We start from the raw sequence: 22,381 nt of genomic DNA, 5'->3' as shown, positions 1-22,381 counted from the left end.
TTTATTATTGATAGCTGCAAGGAGCTTATTTGGTTCAGGAAGACGTTATGCTTTTAGATCTGTGGCACTGCTGTCACAGGGAAAAATCTTATGTTTTTCAAAACATCCAGCCATGTTTAAAAAAAAATTCTTATTGTAGTTGACATGACAACTTTTTCTTCAAAAGTTAGTGAAGTGTTTTAGACCCAGAGCACAGCAGACCGCGGAGATAACAGTACCACAGAAGTTCTTGTTCAAGAACAAATATGTCCAGAATCTATCAGAAACTTTGGCCAAGTGTTTCGAGTATGGGTGACTGAACCTCAAGTCCTACTGCCAATGAGACTGACCAGAGTTAAGTTAATTTTCAGTGGAGATAGTATTTCACTTTCCTTTCAGAGTAAAAATCTTTAGGCAGGATGGAAACAGCAATAACTGACTCCTATATAAAAAAAGTGCTTGGCCATCTGGGGACCTAAGACAGATTTGGAAGTTCCCCCGTTCAGCACAGAGGCAGCTGTTTAAGAAGTCAAATCACTATGGCAGAGACAAGATGCAGTTCTCATCTGAAACTCAAAATCTCTTGCAGTTCCCACAGAGCCTGCTGTTGTAAATGTCTTTGAAAATTTGTCTCTAAGCAACAGAGATTGATTCAGCCCCAATTAAGCTGAAATGTGACATTGTGCATTCAGTTTAGAGCAGTGCACCCCAACCTGGATAAGCGAGTAACCAAAACCTGCTCCTACTGTATGAGCAGGTACAGGCTCAAGCTACATGGATGTAGCCTGAAGGAGAGTTAGAAGTACATCACAACCCCCCTAAAAATCAACAGGAACTTAAGAACTTTTCACTGATGCAAGGAGCAGGCACTTTACTCCCAGAGGTATTTAGCTAAATTAGAGCTAATGCATAAATTCGTAAGAGAAGAGAGCAGGCCTGAAGAACAGCTCTATATATGGAAAGCTCTTGTAATGCAGATAAACGCATTCCCCCTCCCCCCCCCCCCCCCAAAAAATGAAAGGGTGACTAGGCAGACAGCAAGGATTTTGGCAGAGATTTTTTTTTTTTTTTTTTTTTTGCAGCAGGGCATTTATCTCTATTCTCCTACTACAGCTCCAGGAGGAGCAATCACAGAGATTTATAAGAGGCCATAAATATGCCTAGTGCCATTACATGCCTAAAGCGGTGCAGAGGGGACTACACCATGCACAAAGGATTTGAGATTTCTCAAAGCAGGCTTAGCAAACCACCCCAGAAAGGCCCTAACAGCTCAGCCACACCTGAAAATTGATTACAGTAACCTGCTACCTCTGCAATATGGTTAGGTTACCAAGAGTTTTGTATCAATGAGTTTTGGAAGGGCTTTCCCCCACAACTTTCAGCTTTCCTCCTTGGAGAACAGCCAAGGTTTCAAGGACAGCATTGAGGAAACAGTAGCCCAAGCAAAAACAAATTGGAAGTGAACAAAGACACCCTCACATACTCCCTGCCCCACTGGTGCCAGTGTTTCTTAGTTCCTTAGTGACTTCCAACTTCTGAAGCTCCCACTTTGTTACCAAGAACAACATTTCTTTCAACAGTACCCAACTGCTTCTGCCAGCTTTGGCATGTGAGCTCATCCGAGCCTTGGGCACAGCTCCTGCTCCCCAAGCCTTGCTTCACAGCTTGCCCACAGACCCGTTAGCCTCCAACCCACGCTGACTTCAACCTTCCCAGTTTTCCTATTTCTCCAGCGTTAAGGCTGTGTAACTTCCAGGCTCTCCTCCCATTGTAGGATTACTGTGTTACAGGTCCAGCTATGCACTGGCCAGTAAACTCTAATCAGCAGGAACAGCCACCTTCTGTTCCCCTAAGACAGGAATTAACAAAGGGGATGACCCTGCAACGTGACTGAGAACCCCCCTGTACCTGCTCTGAGAACTAGGTTATGGGTTCCCAAACAAAGAAACAACCAGCACCCAACCCACATGGTCAAAAATGATGCCTCGAGGTGATGTGGGAGATTGTCCTCCTGTGACTTTGGGTGTTCAGCACAGATCCTGCCCCCCAGGTAAGCCTGTCAGTTGCCAGTGGCAATAAGTGTTCAGCAGCATTTTGCAGCACTGAGGCTCAGACAGCCCCGGGCAACTTGGACAGCAATCCATCAGGACAAGGGGCAGAGGTCAGTAAAGAAAGACAGCTAAAGAGTTTTATGAATGTCTCCTTACAGACGTTTACTGCTTAAGTATTTTGTGTAGTAAAAGCTACATGCCATGTGCCAACTGTGACAAGAAACACTCTGGAAAAATAAGAACAGATGTTTATTGGTTGTCTCCTAGATAACTCACCCCAACTCCCACTCAACCATTACACAGCATGGCAATTTTTGTCATTACTCTTGTCACCTTGAAAAACCTTGGCCTTATATGCACGAACAATTCTTTTTTGAAGAGTCAGTTCAATGATTTCTTCAGGTCCTGATTTATTGCGGCACTGTTCAACCCTAACCCCTACGAAGAGGTGTTCTAATACAAAAATCCCACAGGCATTTAGAAAGCCTTGGCTTAGATGCAGGTCTAATAAGCCAGTTCTCTCAAACCACAACTACATGCCTTGCTTCATAACTATTGTCCCAGATGATGCTACAGAAAGAAACAGTCTGAATGCCTCCTGAAAATACAGAGACTTCTGGTAATAGAGGGATTGACAGGCAAATCACAACAGCTTCCCTGGTAGGACTGGCAGGCAGGAGGGGTAATGGGAACACGGCTGTTTCTTCCACTCTTGGAGCTCCAGCAAGATCTCCCCCCACTGCCAGCAAACAGCAACGAGCACTTAGACTGCTGCTTCTGGGCAGGCTGCTGAGGCCGGGTCCAACACCGCAGAGCTTCCAGCAATCAACAGCTTTTGGCCGCACGCAGTTATGTCTGGTTTCACAGGCTGCAGAAGCGACACTATTGAAAAGCAGGTCACTGAGGAAGTGCTTCTTGTAGTGTCCGTGTCATCTTTTCCCCATCACTTTTGAGGGAATGAGATGTGTCAAGTCAAGATGACTTAGTTTCCACCAGCAGAATGCCTCCTTCCAGACGACTGAAGGAAATAGGGAGAACGCATCCCTTATAGGCCAGGTAAAATCAGGTTAATTCCTAATTGAAGAGAGACTCTGCAGACATACAGCAGTCATACAGTACAAAGCACTGGACTTTGAACTGCCTCAGCAACAGAGCTAGCTCTATTCTGCAGACAGAGCAAGTTGCCTAGGGCAGCCAAATGTTTAGGAGTAGTTTATTGTGTGACTGGCTAGAGAGATGGGAGGGACAGACATTTTTCCAGACTGCCAAAGAAATAAACCTCTGAGCCAGGCACAGAAAAAGAAAAAACGTTTTCTGTCTGTAGCCTCCATCTCACTTGATAAGTTTTACTCATGAAATGGTAAATTCCATCATCTTACCTACCTGGTCTCAGCATGTTCCTGCAGAATTAAATAGTGGGCCAAGTAGGAGAAGGTGGTACTTTAAGTGCTATGACTACTTCTCTAGCTGTGAAATCAGAATTCCACCTAAAACAAAACAGTCTCTAGTCACCCATCATCTCTTCAGCTCACATTTTCCAGCAAACATGCTGTCATCTGACTGGAACCGTATCTGAAAGCATATGTAACCCTAAGAAAACATCAGAGCAGCTCATTCAGTTAAACAGGGAGGAAAAAAAAAAGTTTATTACTGGACACTTCTTATTCTGGAAGGAAAAGGAGAACTGAGGTAGATCTAATACTGAAGTTTTGTTTCAGTATAATTTAACAGACACCCTCACTATGACATCCTGAAAGCTTCTCAACGTTTCTACTGCCAATTTTTCACACCAAAGATCCTCACAGCTTCAGTTCATACCAGACTGTGCAATGCCCTGATCTGAAATAAGGAATGTAGGTATATACTTCCACATGAGAAGCAGCATTAACGGGACAGGAAGGTTATAGCCAGCAAGTGCAGCCCTCATCTTCAGTTATCAGAATCAATTCTGATGTGTTCTTCACCTTCGGCCTGCTACTTTGAGGATTAAGTGCCATAACCTTAAATAAGGAGAACTGCAATGCATCTGGTCAAGCAGGTGTTTTGTACTGATCCTTTTCTTCACATTCTGAAATTCTTCAAGACAAAGGCTGTCTACGACTAGGCATACAACAGTCCTTACCTAAAAAGTGCTGAGCGTGACCCCATCTCTAAGGAACCACTGCCACCAACATGCCATGTGCTTGGTTTAACCCAGAGGGCGGCTCAGCACCACAGCTGCCTTTTCACTCTTCTTGCCCCCCCAGTGGGATCAGGGAGAGAATCAAGAAAGGTAGAAGGGCAAGAACTCCTTGGCTGAGATAGAGACAGTTTAACACGGAAGGAAAAAATATTAAAAAAAAAAAGTGATGCAGAATGCAGTTGCTCACCACCAGCCAACTGATGCAAGCAATAGGAGCCCATCCATAAGTTATTGGCACGATTCAGACTCACAAATGGGGAGGATATTTGGGTGTCCAGAATTTCTTGAAAAGCAAAGGTGGCACGCTGCTGAAGTAGAATGAACTAAAAGACTGGCTGTAGCTGTATGACAGCCAAACTACTTCCTGATATAAGTTAATGTAGCTTGCTGGATCAGGACAAGGGCACAGGAGAACAGTATGAGCGGGGAGAGGAGTGGCTGACTGGACAAGACCTCCATTGTGATCATACAGCACTGTTCCATCAGTGAAAAAAAAGTTTGTATAGACATCATGAAAATCATTCTCTTTGGGACTGACGTTTATTTACAAAATCCTATAAAAGTTAATTTCAGGAAGTTTCACTTCCATTTTTACCTCTTAAATTTTTATTTTTTAACTCTCATATATCTTCTCCCTCCCACCTTGTTTGCTTTCGTTCCTACTTCCCACATTTTCTTCTCTGCTAGTAAAATAAACAAGAAAGGGCAGAGTAGCTCACTCATTTGTCAAGTTTTTCAACAGTCGAGTTTCATGGCAGTGGAAAATGAAAGAGAAGCTTTTTTCAAAAATCAAAATCCTTAGAGAAGTCCTTTCCCAAGCCCAGAGCTGTCCGCCCTCGTGGTGCCAGGCAAGGTAATAAGAGGCACACAGCAGGCACTTCCCTCGGCTACCCACGTTATTGGCTCTGCGTCCAAAGGCAGCGGTGCCACTTCTCCCTCCACACACAAGAAGTCCACTAGGGAAGAAAACTGAGCCAGACCGCATAAATGGAAGGAATTGGACCCTGGACAAGGTGACTAGCAGGGTTATGCTCAAGAAGGAAAAATGTATGAACTCCTTTTCTGCTGCGCTTCAGAAGCAGCAGCTACGTGCTGCTGCTTTTCCTCAGGACGGGCTGTACCGTGCTCTTCTCCACGCCGCCCCGCGCATTAGACCCAAGGTTGCACAAGTATCCTGGAGACTTCAAGTGCATTGCTGGAGGGGGAAGGGGGAGGGCAAGATGACTTATGAATAGAGCTATTCACCAAATCCCACGATGGGCATTCTTTTCAGCTTGGAACAGCCACCAGGCTCTCCAATACTAACCACAGATGGAGGCTCTGCCAAAAGAGATGCTGAGAAAGGGGAAAAAACTCCTGGTTGATTTGTATTTGATCAAAGTAAGCTACTGCCAAGACTCACACCATATAGGGACTAGGATGCCTCTGTTTTCAATAGCAGATTTTGCTGGAGATAACTAGATCTGGATTACTTTTTTTCCATACAAAGAAAAGCAGCGCAGGCCAACCAGAACTGCTTGTAGATTGACGCCAAGTTGTTTTAATACCTGTGTGACAATCTTGTTTTTCCTTCAACAAGTCAATTTGTTCTACTCTGTTTTTTAAGAGCTGAAGGCAAACAAGGCAGAACATTGAAGTCAGGTTGCCTAAAACTTAAAGGGCAAATAATCCCAGAAGTATTTCTTAAAAGTCTGAGATGTTTATCAAGAACACTTTCATCCCAAAGCATTTATTTTACTTTAGGAGTGAGCCATAAAAAAAGCTAAGTGATTTGTTCAACTCTAATAAACACCTCACCAAAGCATCCAGGGCCAGGAAATCCAATTTGTCCAGGTACCCAGCTCATTCACTGCTTTCATATCTGAGCTACGCTCCTAAAAGACACCTCCCTCCTCTTGATGGATCTCTTTTCTCCAGAAATTCTGCAGTTCTCACAAATCAAATGCTTTTGAACATTCAGGACCTGAACATCAGCTGCTGGTGTCATGCTAACAGCGTCCATTAGAAAGGTGCTTAGGCCAAGAATTAGAAGCAGAAATCCCGTGCTATAGGCACTAACAAAATGCAACCGGGAGCCAGTGATACAACATCTGAAGGAACTGGCCAGGATCCATATGGCTGGAAGATGCACAGTCCACACCCCTAGATGGTGGGGGACTTCTTAAAACAGGCTTCTGGCAAGAAAAGAGACAATATTAAATTAATCTGTTATGAGAAAAAAGACTCTAGGAGGCTTATCAGTGATGGTACTGTGATACAGGAAATTACCACACAAGCAGACAAGTGTTCCTGCACCAGGAGCTTGTCTGATGGCAATCAGCACCCAGCGCAGAAGCTAGAGGTCATTCTGCAACTGAAGTCTCAGAAGCTTGACTGTGCACTGAGCTGATGCCTCTGTTTCTGTGCTCCAGGGCTGCAGCTTTAATTAGCACAGCCCAGATGCACCCAGGTCTCTGATTAGATGGTTCATGACCCAGAACATACAAACTGCTTTAACAAAGTACTAATTCCACTTCAAAAGGCAAGATCTTTAATGAATTTACACATGCCTTGAGGCTGGAATTACCATTCAAATATTACTGGTTTTAAAAAGGAGGAAGCGAAGAAGGGAAAGGTAGAAGTTCAGATAAATTATAGCTGGAAGCGCTGGCACCAGAGATATGTTACCAGGCCTTATGGTTAGGACAGGGAAACAACTGGGGATGTAATGCAGAACAGCTTCAAAACCCTGTTGCAGTTTCACAAGAAGATTAACGCTGTAGTACTTCAGGCAGATTGTTGCCTTCAAAAACAAGAGTAAGACTTCGGAACAATTTCAGACAAACATGCAGCTGGGGAAATACTTTCAGTGGGCCTTCAGCTTCCCACCGAAAAGGGGCAGCAATTTGTAAGTGAGGTTCAGAGCGGAAGAGCACAAGGCAGCAGGCCGTACCAGTCTTATTAGCTTGCGTTCCACCCTACAACTCTTTACCCATTTTGCCATTAGGTCAGATGAGCAGATTAGCTGGGAAGCAGCAGGGTCAACAACAGTTTAGTATTGATGGGAAAAAAACTAGAAACAGAGGGAAGAGATCTAGGTTTTCCTGTTCTGCCACCGACCTGATATAAAGACAAATACTTATCTTGTTCTATCTCAGTATATTAGCCACCTATAAATACTCGAATCCAGTTGAAGGAAGGGAGCTCCAGCAGTGTTTTAAATAATTTACCTCATATCCTGGTGGCTGTTGGCCAGCCCGGCTGTTTTCATCCTCAGCCAGCCACTTCCCTGCCAGCCCTGCCCATGCTCTGAGGCATCCAGACCAGCTCCAGTGCAGAAGCCGTGCAACTGCATTAATGCAGCACTAACCCTGAGGTGGCAAATTAAGCCTCAGGCACAGGCTGAGAAAGCAGTGAGTCCTTACATACCAGGCAGAACAGGCAAGGCGCTTAGTTGAGGTGGTTAAAAGTAGGAACAATCTGTTATCCTGAGAGAAGTAAGGCTGCTGCAGGAAGAATGAAGGATTGCAGAAAAGCAGACGTCAAACAACTCCTGGGCCTGCTGAGTACGTAGCTCTAACCTCAGCCTTCTTGGGTATTTGGGCCTGCCTGTCATCTCCCAGGTAAATGGCAGTTTTAGAGCCTGTTTGTCCATAAAGATATTCCCTCCTACTACTGCTCAGGCCTGTTTGCCTTGTAAGGTAAAGGAAAGCAGAATACACAAGTGTAAAGATTAATTGCACTCAGAATTTCCCGAATTGTCTGTATAGAAACTGTTTTCAAGAATGGCAGGGGTAATAAGCCTCTGAGAAGAGGTGGTGGTAAGGCTGCTTTCACAGGGCTTTGGCACACACCAGACAACGTTTCCTCATATGTAGGATGAGCTTCACTGCCTAGTCCCCTCCAAGAGAGGGCTAAAAAGGGCTGCTGGTAAGTACATCTCCTTTTCTTTCCTACTCCCAGCATCTTCCTCCAAATCTACAGTTACCTTGTTAGCGTAGCAACCACATAACCACCAAGTGATTATATGAAGGTGCTTTATTCAGCGCTGGAAGCCGGGGCAGGTGCCCAAATCTGGCTTCAAGTCCCGTTACTTCCCAGCCATTATTTATACATTCAACATTACGTAAGGTATACATATTCATTACAGGTTGCAACATCAGCCTCGCATTCCATTCTAATTAGCTCCCCTCCCCTTTGCACATGCGTGGCGCACTCTGGTGGTCGTCCAGGTGGTCGTCCAGATGAAGTAAGGAGTCTTCCTCTCCGCTAAACTTTTCACCTTTCTCACTCGACGCATGCTCCCTCCGCTCCTTGGTTCTGCTTCAACTCATTTCAGCATTTCCAGGCCCTTATCCAAGGTCAGGTTGTACCTGTTCCCTCCCAGGGTTCCCCTTCAACGATTCCTTTAAATGTTCAGTGTACTCCCTAAGTTTCCAGTGTACATAGATTAATTGATAATGTAAGTACATTTGGCAATGCTTAATTATACTGTATGTCCCATCACCTAAGAGACATTAGTAAAACATCCATTCGATTCTCCCCAACACTAACAACCTTGCTTTACTGAAAAGCTTCTTGCCACCTCAGTTCCCAGTATGTGCTAGTTCACCTCATCTTCCTTTCCTTGTGAGAGGCCTGTGAACTACAGCACTGGGTACCCTGTGTTCAATGACCTAATAGCCAAGGCTATTAATCAGTCCATCCAGGAGAACTAGAACTCCCCTGCTCCAGCAAGTTACATCTCACATATCAAACTTGGCCTTCTCCCTGCTAGACTTGAACCAAGGTTGACCTAACTCACAGGATTGCCCACAATTCAATTAGTGCTAATCACTTACCTAGACCCTATTAACATAGGGCTTAAAGACTACAGCACTCGATGTATTGCAACTAATAAGTGCTCCTACCAGTGTTACCAGCAGAAAGCTGATGCAGGGAATATGCTGCATACCCACAGTCCCACAGGAAATACAAGTGAAGTAGGGACTCAAATTCAAGTCACTAAAGTCTCACTCTTTTTCTAATGTGACATTATATTGATGCATTTAAGAGTACTTTGAAGACATGGCTGAGTAATTTGTTCCTACAACAACTCCAAAATATTTCGCCCTCTTCATTTTCCTAAACAGTATGAAAAAAAGATAAAGACTCCAGTCAATAAGGCACCAAGCCACTTTTCCTACCAGCAGCTTCACCTTTGCCACATCAAGCACTGAAGCAATCCACACAGGCTGCTCCCAGCACGGACACTCATCCACCACATCACCAAAACACACCCAGGCAAGGATCGCGCAGGGTGCACACCACACAACTTTAATCACTTACATCCAATTACAAACAATCTGCAGGGGCCAGCAGTAAGTCATTTCTCTCTTTTTTTCTTTTTTTTCCCAAGTCATTATCACGCTGTGCATCTGATCAACAAGCAGGCAACATACCATGGCCTGAAATAACTCATGAAGCTGGCTGACTGGAAAAATAAATATTCTAAAAAAACTATATGAAAGTACATGCCTTTGCTGGATTCTCACTGTTTGCAAGCCTGTATCTCTCAGGACTACTTTTTATGAAGACAAAAGCAAATATAACGTTGGCAAGAAGCCCACACAGCTTGTATCTGTCCAAATGATCAGCTATGTTTCTGATTTAGCTGTGATTTAGGCAGCCAGTTTCTCTAACACATGGAACAAGGCAGAGCTATTTTAAAGATGCTCTGAAAGAAGGGAGAGAAAGACAAACCATTTAAAAGCTAGGGCAGCATGGCCAGGAAAGGCTCCTGGGGTATCTGTGGAAAAAAAGAAGTGCTTTGTGCCTTCAGCACTCAGTCACAGACCCTACAAGAAGGCAGGATCTTAAGAAGGTGGGGAGAAGAACAACTACCGAGCTGTAACTACAGCTAGGTCCCACCCTGCCTTGCAGGCCCACTTTGAAGCTCTGGGCTCTGTTTTAGAGCAACAGCCAGCTCACGAATGAAAACAAGTTTATAAAAAAGTGAAAGATTTGAGGTCTTCACAGCTGTGTTAGTCACACTGACCAGTGAGAAGTATTAATCCTGAGGCATACATCACTCAAGATGCATTTGCCTGCCAAACCACACTGCGCAGCTTTCCTGCGCCACTGCTCTTCTCTGCACGCTCGCAGCCCTCAAACCCAGCTGCAGCAGCACTTGTTTCGGGGTGCCCAGGAAAAGCAGTATTTCCTGCCACAGGCACACACTTCCCACTGCTTTCAGCAAGACTTCCTGACCCCTACGTACCAGTCAGGTGCCCAACAGGAGCAACAGCCTGAGGAAGCTCTCCCAACCAGGCTCTGCCACCTAGCCAAGAAAGCCAAAGCACTGGGACCATCTGTGCATTTAATTTCTTTGTAAGACAAAAGCCTGACCTTCACCCTCTCCGTTCTTATCCTTAGTCTCCGTTGTCTTCAAACTCCACAAAAGCCCACTTTATTACAGGTATCTGAGTATTGTATCCCAAGAGCACCTCCCACAAACAGTCCCTGCAGTGCAGGGGAAGCGCAGTGGAGACGTCCTGCTGCCTGCATCCCCTCGCGCAGTACAGCCAGCAGCTCAAAGGCCCTCTGCAAGCCCCAGAGGGCTGATGCCAGAGCAAGTTCTGCCTATTCTTCCTTGGGTTTTGTCATTATTTGAATACTACAGAGCGCTTTGGTGCATGAGCGGGATTGGAAGCCTTTATTAAGGAATACAGACCCACAAAAAAACAACACAAACTATCTGAGTAGTGCTGAAATCACCCTTCAACCCAAAGGATCCTTTCTGCCCATCCTGCTCTCAAATGACAGCAATACTTGAAACCACCTCATCCAGCAAATTTAAAAGAAAATCTGGCAACAAGTTTTACTAATATCTGCTTATTTTTTATCAGCATTGTAGAAGAAACTCTTTTCCAAGCCTTATTTCTGTAGCAAAATATAAAAGCATACTAGGTCTCAGATATTAAGTATTTGAGCAAGAATTGCATCACTGACTGCAGAGTTTAGACATTGAAACTAGCTTGTATATTTAAAGAGAATTTTTAAAATTTCCAAGCAAGAGAACTGCAAGTAATAAAGTGGTCTGGCAAAGCAAAAACATCCTTGACAGATTAAAACTGCTTTCATCCAGAATACCACTTGACCCTTAAATAAAGCATACACAATTTAAAACCTGAAGGAACTTCCAAAAGAGAAGAAACATCAAGTTTGTTATAACAAGGCATCTCCTCAAAGCTGAAAGAATTAAATGTTTAGAAAATGCCAGAGAAAAAGTTCTACTATACCTCCTCCTAAGGATTATACAAGATTCATTTAATGGTTTTGTGTCCAGAGAATTTGTATTTGCCTCCAAACTTTAATTAAAATAGAACTAGATGAAGCTTTTCTAGAGCCAATGTGCTAAAGCTTCAACAAAAATCCATTATTTGTTCTAAGTTACCCTGGTTCTTGGAACAGTCACAAAAAATAATGGGAGCTGATTTTAACCTCCCTGCTTTCACTTCATTTTCCATCTGTTCTTAAATTGCTTTTTACCCCTTCTGCCTTCTGCTATGAAGATCCAACCTTTCCTGAAATATTTCTATTTCATAAGAACTGTATTTCTTTACTAATAACTGGGACCTAGGTGCATCTTCCACGACATTCAAAACGTCAGGGAATAGCACAACTATGACTGAAATCAGAGAAGAGCCTAGAAGCACTACCTGAGATCAGGTAATCACTAGAGCAGCTTCAGAAAGTTCAAGCTTTCTCCAGAGAAGTTACCCACTGTCTGGCTCCCCTTCTTAAACTCCAAAGGTACTACTATGTGCCAAAAACCTTCAAGAAGCCTTAAATGCCTTTGTTCATTTTGGTCAAAACAACTAGCCAAAGAAGAAATGCCACACTGCTTCAGGCCAAAGGTCCATCCAGCTAGGGAGAAAACACCACCAGGTTGTACACTGTTCATTAGAATGCAATGTCCTACAAAGATATTCAGGGATTGTTATGTCAGCACCCCATTTAAGGGCTCATGGAATTAAAAAAATAAATAAAAAATGAACTGAGGGGGCTGGCCAGGCAAAAGTAAATCCAGCTGTCAACCTTCTACATACCCCAAGCTAGGTGCAAACAGACCATGAAGGTCCAAGTTGCCCAGGACTGTTTGGAACCAAAGCACCTTATTCCAGAATGAGACAAGCACCTGGACATAAGGAATCAGCAGAGCCCTAGGGATTTTCTTTTGGATTAGGCTTTAAGACTACCTGCGGTTTGGCCTTAGGAAAGCATTTTTTTTTTTCCTCCTGCCACGATGTCTTAGTTTTGTAGAAATTACTTGCTTTACATGTCAGATCTTCAGTCAGCCCCCACTGCAAGCCCCTGGAAGCTACACCTTCTTTAGGTTCACTGCTGAGTGAGCAAACAGGATTGATTTGGTGAAGGCTTCCTAAATTCAATAGCTGTACCAATTCAGAACAGAAGCATTTTACAATGGAAGGAGCTTGCAAGAGATGACTGGTGAGAAGGACCTGGTGAAATACCAAATCAGCAGAAGAAGCAGGGGCATGAAGCATTACAAAGAACATCCAGACAGAAAGGAGAAGTTCACTAAAAAAATTCCACCACAGTCAACAAGACCATGAGCACCCAAAAAAAAAAAAAAAGATGCAAACCCATGCAGTATCTCCACCAAATTCCAACTTGTTTTGCCTCCAGGAATATCTAAATTTGATGTTGTTTGTTGCATTGTAGTCCAGCTGTAGTAGTGTCTCCTTCCCATATCTAATACCGCTACTGAATCTCCCCATCTCAGAGTAGCACTGAATTATTGTGACTTCTGCTCTGTGACACAGGCTGTTTACAAGTGGATTCATGTTTGTAAACAATATTTTTTCTGTAGCTCTGTTTTTCACCTCACTCCTACAGCTTCTTAGAAAGCAGTGGAGCATGCTCCCACCCTAGTCCACCCCTCCAGATCAGTCTTTTCTTGATGCTGTTTTCTATCTAAAGCCAAACGGAGCAAGATTAAGCAGCTTCTTGTTTTTCCTTTCAATCGATGTTTACTTTCTGTTGATGCACACACATGAGGATTTCATTAAATCACTCAAGAGCAGTATGAAGCATTACTAATTCTAACTGACAAGAGACGTCATGTATTTCTTATTTATACTAAGCCACATACGTCACTCATTTTCAGTTCTTTGGAAAAAAATGAATCAGAAAAAGGATCATCAACTAAACAAACTGTCCAGTAGCATAAATACTTTGCCTCAATTGCTTCAAAATGTTTGATTGTGAGATAAGAGGCAGCTGTTACAGCCCTCCACAGCCTTCAGTTGGAAGGAAAGATGTAGCTCCTCAGATTTTGTGCTGTGCCTTTCATAGCCTAGAGGTGTTCCACTTGCTCTAAGGACAGCTACCTGTTGCTTTTCTGCCCAGACACTACCATCCACACCAGTTAACAGACATAAAACACACCTGAGTTTGCCCATATGGAAGAATGCCAAGTTTTGACCTCAAAGTTTTATGAACGGCTCCTTTATAGAAATAAGGGACCCTTCTCTAAGTCAAATAAACCAGATTTAAGTAAAGATAAAGGTGACATGGAAGTCAGACAACTGGCATGAGATCTAAGGACAGAGAACTGGAAGGTAACAGATTCTTTGCACAGTAGCCACTATTCCAAAGAGATGACAGAGCCCAGGGAAGAGCAGGATAACTCTAAGAACAAGAATCCTTCTTATAGCCAGTGGAAATGCAAAAGAAAAGAGACTTTTTTCCCCCTTCCCCTTTTTTGAATCAATATATCACCAAGAAAATACACTAAAGACTTAAGAGAAGCCTTGTTCATTTCAGTGCGTCTCTTCTCCCTGATTGCAAGACACATACGCGTTTCTCAAACCCAAATTTTAGTAAAAACTGTCTGAAAGGACTTCAGCTATATATTCGCTGTAACAGCCATACAATTTAGTGTATGTAATCGCCAGACCTTTGAGCTGTATCTGTTAGTTTTGACTAGACAGTTTTCCAGTGCAGTTCAAAATGAAGATACAGACATTGAATTTTCATTCAGGATACATCAAGAAAGTGTGAATTAGCATGGGACATTTGGGTCACACCAGTAGTGATGTACACTGACAAGTGATAAACTAATCCTGTAGTGCCAAGTCTGTCTCTTCAGTCTGTACATCAACAGCCTAGACAGTCTGCTCGTCACTAGTTCAGGAGAGCCGATCGTACCATTGTTTCCCTTGGCATCGAAATTTTCCAGTAAACTCTTGGCTTATTTTTGCCACAGACTTCAGCAAAGGCAGTTTACTCTAGAACTATATTGTGTTTTCAAGTCAAAGAGGGGAAAAAAACAAGCAACTTTTTTAGCTTCAGCTTGCATCAGTTCACTCCCCTTTTCCTTGTTTTCAGCACAAATATGTACTTCAAACATATGCTGCCAAGCATTTCCCAGAATAGCAGGACTTGCAATTAAAACCGCACCCCATCTTAAGCATTCATTTACAGATCCCACCAAAACACTCCTGTGTCTCTGCTGCTAATAGCTCCCCATTTAGTCAATCAAGAAATGCAATGGAATTTGGGAATCTGAAAGTCTTTTCCAGTTGTTTCACCAAGTAAATACACGTGGAAGTTACCAATTGGAAAGCTGAGGAACACAGACAAGAACCTTAATCCTAGCAGGCAAGCTATGGATTGCTACCTGACCACTGGACTGCATCCTCACTCCTCCTGGTTTGTGTTCTCTTCCAACCCAGCTGGACCTGTTGAGTACCTACCACACACAGAAGACTCCTACTTGAGACCTGGAATCAGGCTCTTCATTCTTCATACAATTGGCTGAGAACTGGTAACATCAGAACTTCTACACAAAAGGCTTCATAAATACAAAGTAATTAGCAACTAAGTCTTGATCAAAATTGGAGGTAGAGCGACTGGCTGCAGAAGTATGCCTCGGATCAGAATCAAACTCTTCATTAATACTTAAAACTGCAGACAGCTCAAATTCAGAGCTTCATCTTGGACACATGCCTGTTTTTAGTGTCATAGTTTGCATCACTAAGTGTTCCTACGACTAGCTTCCATGAAAGTGTATTCCTTTGATGCAACTATTCACTTAGAGTATCTGAGGGCCAGATCCCAAATTGATTTACTGGCTTGGCTCCCTTTAACCATCAGACATTTGCATTGCATCACTTCCTAGTGAGCAGCTCCAGATTTTGACAGGAGGGATGCAATTAAGATCCCTACTCCCAGCCTGGCATAACCTGAAATATGCCAGTTGTGCTCAGATTCAGGTGCTACTGCTGAAACCTTTCTGTAGTGACAGGCGGTCTCATTCCTAAAAAAACTTGGCCATAAAGAATTCAGGAAAGATTCTTCAGAAGCTTGAGCTACATGGGAACTTTTTAATCAGTTCACCTAGACAATTATAGTTACAGGTGTCCTACTCACATTTGACTTAGTCACCAGTGGCTGCGTCCTTTGGAAGCTGAAGGACTTCAGTCACATCCTAAGAATATTATCAGCTCTCATCCAACCTTATTTCCACACTGCCACCAACATCCTTGATTAAATTCAGCAGGGTGAGGAACACAGATTTCTTGACAATCTTTCACTACAGCTATTCCCTCTTCCCCCTCAGCAGGAAGACGGGAATGAATTATTTGCTACAGCAAAGGAACTCCACTTCCTTATGCTGTGTGCCCTGGGGTCACAGCACTGGGGTGTTTTAACAGTCCTAAGAATTCCTGAAAGCTGTACAGCAGCTAATGGATCTTCCAGACAGCTTCTTAAAAATATCGTCAACGTGGTTAATGGAAACTCCAGCCCTCCTGTCCCTGTTCTTTCATACATATATTAAAAGTATCATTTCCACTCATGTTAAGCATAAAAACACTGTCTCTCCACACACATTTGATTCAGTGCCAGATCCCCTGTGCTATTTCTAGGGCAATAAATTAAGCATTGATCAAGTCATGTTTGCATTACCTCCTAAGGAAACATAGGTGTGAAAAAAACAGTAAGAAAACATGGAGTCTGGTGTCCTAGAACAGAGCTGTGCTTTCCTTTGGTCAGGAACAACAAATATAAAGCATTGGCCATTATTCCACTAGCTGTAGGATCATAAATTTGTTGTTATTATGGCTGACTACATTAATTTGTATGAAATACCTTACTTGAGCTTTCACCTAAAAACCTCAAGCCAGTTCCCTTGTTACTGAAGTGCAGATACATTCCCTCCATGTATTTCTGTCAGGCTGGGATGAGATGTGTGGAGCCACCAAAAGCCCATTTCTCCGTGGTGCTACAGCTGATGTAACAAAACGGAAAGCCAGGCTGCATGAGAAAATGCGCCCTCCCAAGAGGTTTTTCAACCCTAGTTCTACAGATTAATATTATAGTGCATAAAAAAAATCTAAACAAATGAAAAAAGCACTGAACATACCAGTGAATTGACAATGCCATAGCCCATTCCAATAGTTACAAGTCTCCATCATGCAGCAAGAAGCTAGTTCCACAGTACTTCTGTCATTTTTTTTCCACTAGGACATCAATAAAAAGAACCTCAGTTTTGGGCACACTGCCAAAATAACTTGAGATCCTAATTGGACTGCTATAACAATCATGACAACTTGCAACCCAGACTCCATCAGATTCTAAGGTGTCTTCAGGGTCACATCCAACATTTGTTGCTTCAGCTTTTGACTCCAGATCCACAAAGGACATCCCTTCTCTGTTTTTTCCCCTTCATCCTCATTTTTGCTTACCATTAGGCTGAAATGTTACAGCTGAGCTATGATCTTTCACTCAGAGAGGCCTAGCAAACAGCTCTCAAAGCCTCAGCATTGCCTTCCACAAGCTTGAAGTCTACAACAGATTCAATCCAATTCAATCCAGTTCATTGTGAATTTTGTTTTACAAACTTGGAAATGTTTATTACGGGAAGCCTGGAGAGCCTTGGGGGCTCTATCTACTGCTAAAAAATAAGAGCCTAGGGCATACTTCACTAAAGGACAGTTGCTCCATCTCAGAAAGGAAAGAAAGCACCAGGTAAGCAGAGATAACCAGAGGAAGATGCCTTTCAGAAGTAAGACCCTTGCCATATTCAGGAACTAACATCTTCTGTGACTACTGTCCATCTGAAAATCCTGCCAGGCTAGATATGTGGAAAAACAAACAAACAAAAACACACCACAAAAGCCTTTCAGCACTCACTGATCCAGAGTTTATAGTTCAGACCCTCCCGTTCAACAACCCTTGATTACTTGCCAGGTGCGGAGGGAGTCCAGCGAGGAGTACTCTGAGCAGCAGATGTCCTTGCTCTTCACTCCACCACCACATCTGAAAGGCAAGGGGTAGAAGCAGCTGTAAGCACAATTACAGACCAGTGCAAGCATCATACCAGATGGAAATTACCTCATCCATGCCAGGAAAAACTGGAGACTCAGCATGTGATAGTGTACTTTATTCCTGCACTAGAATCTTCTTCCCCAAAGCCAAAACTGCACATATGAATGCTGTTGGCTTAAGAACCGAGGCAAGGGGATGCCCAGATGGCTGTGATGTTGCAGAAACATTCTGCGTATATCTAGGTGTGTATCACAGTTATAAAGCATAAGGTGATATGAACACTGCACTGAAATGACTAAATTTCTATAAAAGTCAGAAATATGAGACAGAAGCAGCATCAGCCTTTTCACAGTGAAATCTGAATTCACAAGTTATGCTTGCCAAGACCACAGGTCAATGATGGAGAGCGGCCCTCTCCTTCACCGGGTGGCATATTCTAACACTCATTTTTCTAAATCTGTATTTACCCGTTACACAAACTCACCAGATACTCTCAGCTTCAGCTGAGATCCAGGTAACCTTTCTTAGCACGGAGGGAGGACAACACAAAGCTTGTCAATGCTCCAGCAAGAGCTGACCTGACAGTAGGGTACTCTACAGCAGCTGTGTGAAACAAAACAACTCTCACTTCAGCAAAAGCCTCCTACAAGGCAGTCAATTCATTTACATAGTTTTAACCTTGCATGGCAACAACACACTCTAGTTTTCTACATGTTCACACAGATGTTATTGACTTCTGAACTTACCTGCTTCTGGCCTAACAACAGATATTGAGCATTTAAGACAGAGTTTAGGGAGACAAAAGTTAAGCAAATGAGAACTGTGCCTTATAGGCCAGACCAAATTATGACAAGATTTCTATCAGCTATTGCTCAAGGGGTGCAAAGTAACACATGAATCCTCACAGCACATGAAGAATGGCTGCTTTCCCATCAAAAATGGGAAACTTAAAGCAAAATCAGTTTTCACTAAGCTGACCGAAGCCTTGATCCTAACCATTCTTTGCCTCTGAAGTTGTGCACAACAGCATAAGGAGGAGACTATATAGTGACCCCGTAGATCTAACAGCCAGGCAGAAAGCTTAGAGCAGACTATTCAACCTCCCTGCACTTCAGCACATTCACAATTCCAAACATCCTTCTTGCCTTCTTCAGTTACAAGGCCAGGACACCACCAATCCCATGGCCTTTGTTATGGCCAGCTCCCAAACCCCAGCACACCACAGGCAAGCCTTATTTGTCCATCGCAGCAAGCCTTGGCACGGCCCCATGCGAGCAGCCAGCCAGGCATGCCCTGCACCAGTTGCCCACCCAGTACCAGCAGGCATGGGTGGGAAGCACTACTGGAAGCAGCCAATGCTGCACCCACTAGAAATGGGGGGGCAAGGCCACGAAGAAGGAAGCAGGCAGCATGGAAGTTGGATTAACCAGCCTTGCTGTGCACAAGGCTCTGTGCTCAGACAGACCATGGCCAGGGCCATCAGCGTAGCGGTGACTGGGCCACTGACACCAGGAGGGGACCTCCCTTCTTCAGGTCAAGCTGTTAGTGCTGTATGGCAACAGTGCCCCTCCAGAGGACATCTTCAGAAAGGGGAGAGTCTGGATTTTTTTTTTTACGTTTATACAGGTTGCTTTCCTTTGTATTAGCCGGAGAAATGACAAAAATAATTACTTTTTTCTCCTAATCAGGAACCTCTCATGCAGTCCATTAAAGCCTTCCAATACGGCAATGCCATGCACATGAAGACCGCAGGAGGCAGAAGGTGCGCCTTGCTTCCCACTGTATCTTGCACTGCCGATAAGAAAAAGGACTCCGTCTACCACCTCCTGCAGCCAATTGCCAAAGAAAACTCTAAACTTGCTCCCTTGAACTTGACATATACTGAAATAAAGTGTGCTTTGTTTTCTTGACTTTCCATTTCTTTCTACTAATAATTGGCCAAGAGCTCCAGTTTCAAGGCCAGCCAAAGTTCTGGAAGACCAGACTTATATATCTAGATTTGATGGCCAGAACCCTATTAGCAAAAGACAAGAACAAAACAAAACCAGCCACATGCATTTTGAGTAGCTACCGAATGTTTAATGTTTCTTCAAGTGGGAAAAATACGTTGATTGCAGCACTGGAAAAAATTCCAGATAATCACAACAAAGCTTCCAAGCACATATTATTAGTGCACTGGAATGACTGTATTTTCTGTGTGTTTTGACTAGAAAATGGAATTTATTTGGACTTAAGGATGAATATGAAAGATGCAGACCTAAGCTACCTAAAACTTAACTGTAATTACTGCAATTAGCTATAGAAATTTCAGGATCAGCAGGGTCTGAGGGGAACTTGTATTGATTCTGGGTCAACATGGTGGCCCTATTGCCTGAGCTAAAGCATAGTTTTGCACAAAACCCTCACTAACTATACAGCTGGAAAACATAAGCAACCTGCAAATAATTATATCAACTACTCCATTTATCCTTCGGATTTCCACCAGGCCATCTTGGGTGGGGTGATGGCTCTTTGAGACACAAATCACAAAATTGTAGGGGTTGTAAGGGACCACACGAGATCATCGGGTCCAACGAAGGTGAATTTCCGATGACTGCCGACAAGCTGCCCCAGCTAAACAGCATGTCTTGCGCAAGCTGCGTGGCAGCCCAGTGAATCACAGCCAGAAGGTAAATTCACAGCTGCACACAGTCATTTGTGCACATGGTCGTGGGTGGATATAGACGTGCCATGGGGAAAGGAGACAAAGCAGAGGAGGAAAAAATTTAAGACAAGGTGTCAGGCTAGAGTTGGGACAAACAATGAGAAGACATTACTCTTCTTCTGGAATAAACCTTAAGAAATTTCTCTGAACTTATGAATTGAGAAGTTCCTCCCGTTTGTCTGAGCAGGCACATTAGGAAAGCCCATCTCACACAGACGAGCATCTTACAGAAGTCTCACAAGCCCAGTGACTGAGGAATAATCACCCTACTGCCTCCTGGCACTCCAGCTTTCAGTTTCAGCTAGGAGCACCTTGTTATTAATACACCGCTAAAGAGCTGAGTGGATTTGCTGCTAACATCAGTCTTCCAACTGCTGTTAAGTAAATAAGCCTCCAAAATAGAGAATGTAGAACTGGTTTAGGCTTTTCGTTGCCTTTTGTGCACATGCAAACCCTCCCAGCTGGAACGACTAGCAGCATACATGTAGCCTTAACTCTGTAGCAGCAGGAACCTCTCAACAGGGAGAGATGATGGCAGATCTGTCCTCAACGTCTTCCACAGGCAGGGAATCCAGCCTGTGGCTGAACCCTGCAGCGCTCCAGCCAGCAGCACTGAGCATCCTAGAGCCTTCCTCTGTACTTGGATGAGGATAAGAAACCACAGCCTGAAAAACAATTGTTTCCACCTTCTCATGTTTATATTTAAGAAAATTCAGTTGCATACAGACTTTGTTTTGCCAAAATTGCCACCAACATAACGAAAGAAACCAAAGAATATAATTCAAAATAACAGGTCTCCAACTCCTTGTGTTAGCGATACAGGTCCCAAAAGAACATACTGTGCTCCTCCTAGAAAGATTTATAAAACATCACACACCCACCAGTTTGTAATAAAAGTCAGGATTTTCCAGGGCACACAATCGAGCTCTGTGTACCCTTTTCATACAAAATTGTATTATAGCCGGTCTAACTTCTTATATCTGTGGCACTGCTGTACATCATACTCTGTTTAATAACCTCATTTAACATGAATGCATCAAAATTGTAATTTCTGTCACTGCTGCCAGGTTCAAATACCTTTGCTACTGCTGCCACCCCCTCCCCAACAAGATTTCACATATATTATTCTCAAGCAGGAATCCAGGATGCATTTCATGTCATTGCCTAACTCCATCTCCTCCCACGTGATCTTGAGTCACAACAGCCTCTTCTCTGCTCAGCTTGGGGAACTCTCACTCCAGACCTAGCGTATAAAAGACCCGGTGAGGAAGCAGACACTGCCATAGCTATGGAAGTATAACGGCTGGATGCAACAAGAGCCTGAAGCCACATTCTCAGCTGCAAGTCAGCACACAGAGTTTGGGACTCAAGGCCACAACCAGTGTGCTACCAAGAAGCATTCCCCCATTTTGCCGTCTAAACCAAGCCAGATCACTAACACCAATTTCTTCTTAGAAACATAAGCAAACCTAGTCTCAGACTTCAGCTGCTGTTTTGCTTGTGTGCAAGGTACAGCATAAGATATAAAATGAATATCCCAAGCCAGTCCATATTGAGACGTCTTGCTACTTGCCTGTGCTGTATTAGTGTTCAATGCCCAAGGTAATCGAACAATTGAAGTTTTGGTGATGTCTGTTTACAGAACCCTACACAGCCAGGAAGAGTCATTTTACTCTTTGCAGTCTGAGTTACTGTAATAATGGAAGAGAACATTTAATTTCAGTGCATTTACAGCACAGATGCTGCAGTCTGTCACCTTGCACACACACTGTCATTTAACACTTACGTAGTATGCTACCAGACAGAATATTTTACATGTCCTTTATCTTTCCTTTTAGTGTTACAGAAGTAGTATGAGGATCTCACCCTCCCCTGAAATTTCTATTACTGTTTTCAGCGCTTAGCACTCACAGTAGTAATCCTCACACCAGCAAACATCACTCTCAAATGAAAACAAACATCATTCAGAGCTGAAGACTCATCACAACATGAATGTGAAAAACTGACTGGCAACTGCTGTGGCACTGCTGGTTTAGGTCTAGTAGAAGGACCAGAAAGGAGATACTTGTGCTTTGGGGAAAGCACATCCTCAGAACGTTTCCCCACTGCATCTACAGCAAAGCAGACAACCCTCCCTACTTTCGTCAG

General features: G+C 43.5%; 1 protein-coding gene across 1 annotated transcript in view; it reads right to left on the bottom strand.

Annotated features, from left to right (window-relative positions):
* The window catches only part of TNC (tenascin C), a 178,023-nt gene that overhangs the window by 151,982 nt on the left and 3,660 nt on the right, over window positions 1–22,381 (bottom strand). The window contains exon 2 of the mRNA XM_080561592.1: window positions 17,449–17,520. The gene's annotated coding sequence lies outside the window, so the exon portion shown is untranslated. The remainder of the gene's footprint in view (window positions 1–17,448; window positions 17,521–22,381) is intronic.

This window comes from Anser brachyrhynchus (genome assembly GCF_964034855.1).
Source record: "Anser brachyrhynchus genome assembly, chromosome: 19".
In the NCBI taxonomy this organism is placed as follows: domain Eukaryota; kingdom Metazoa; phylum Chordata; class Aves; order Anseriformes; family Anatidae; genus Anser; species Anser brachyrhynchus.
Note: the sequence above shows the minus strand (reverse complement) of the source record. Positions and strands in the feature narration are given on the sequence as shown.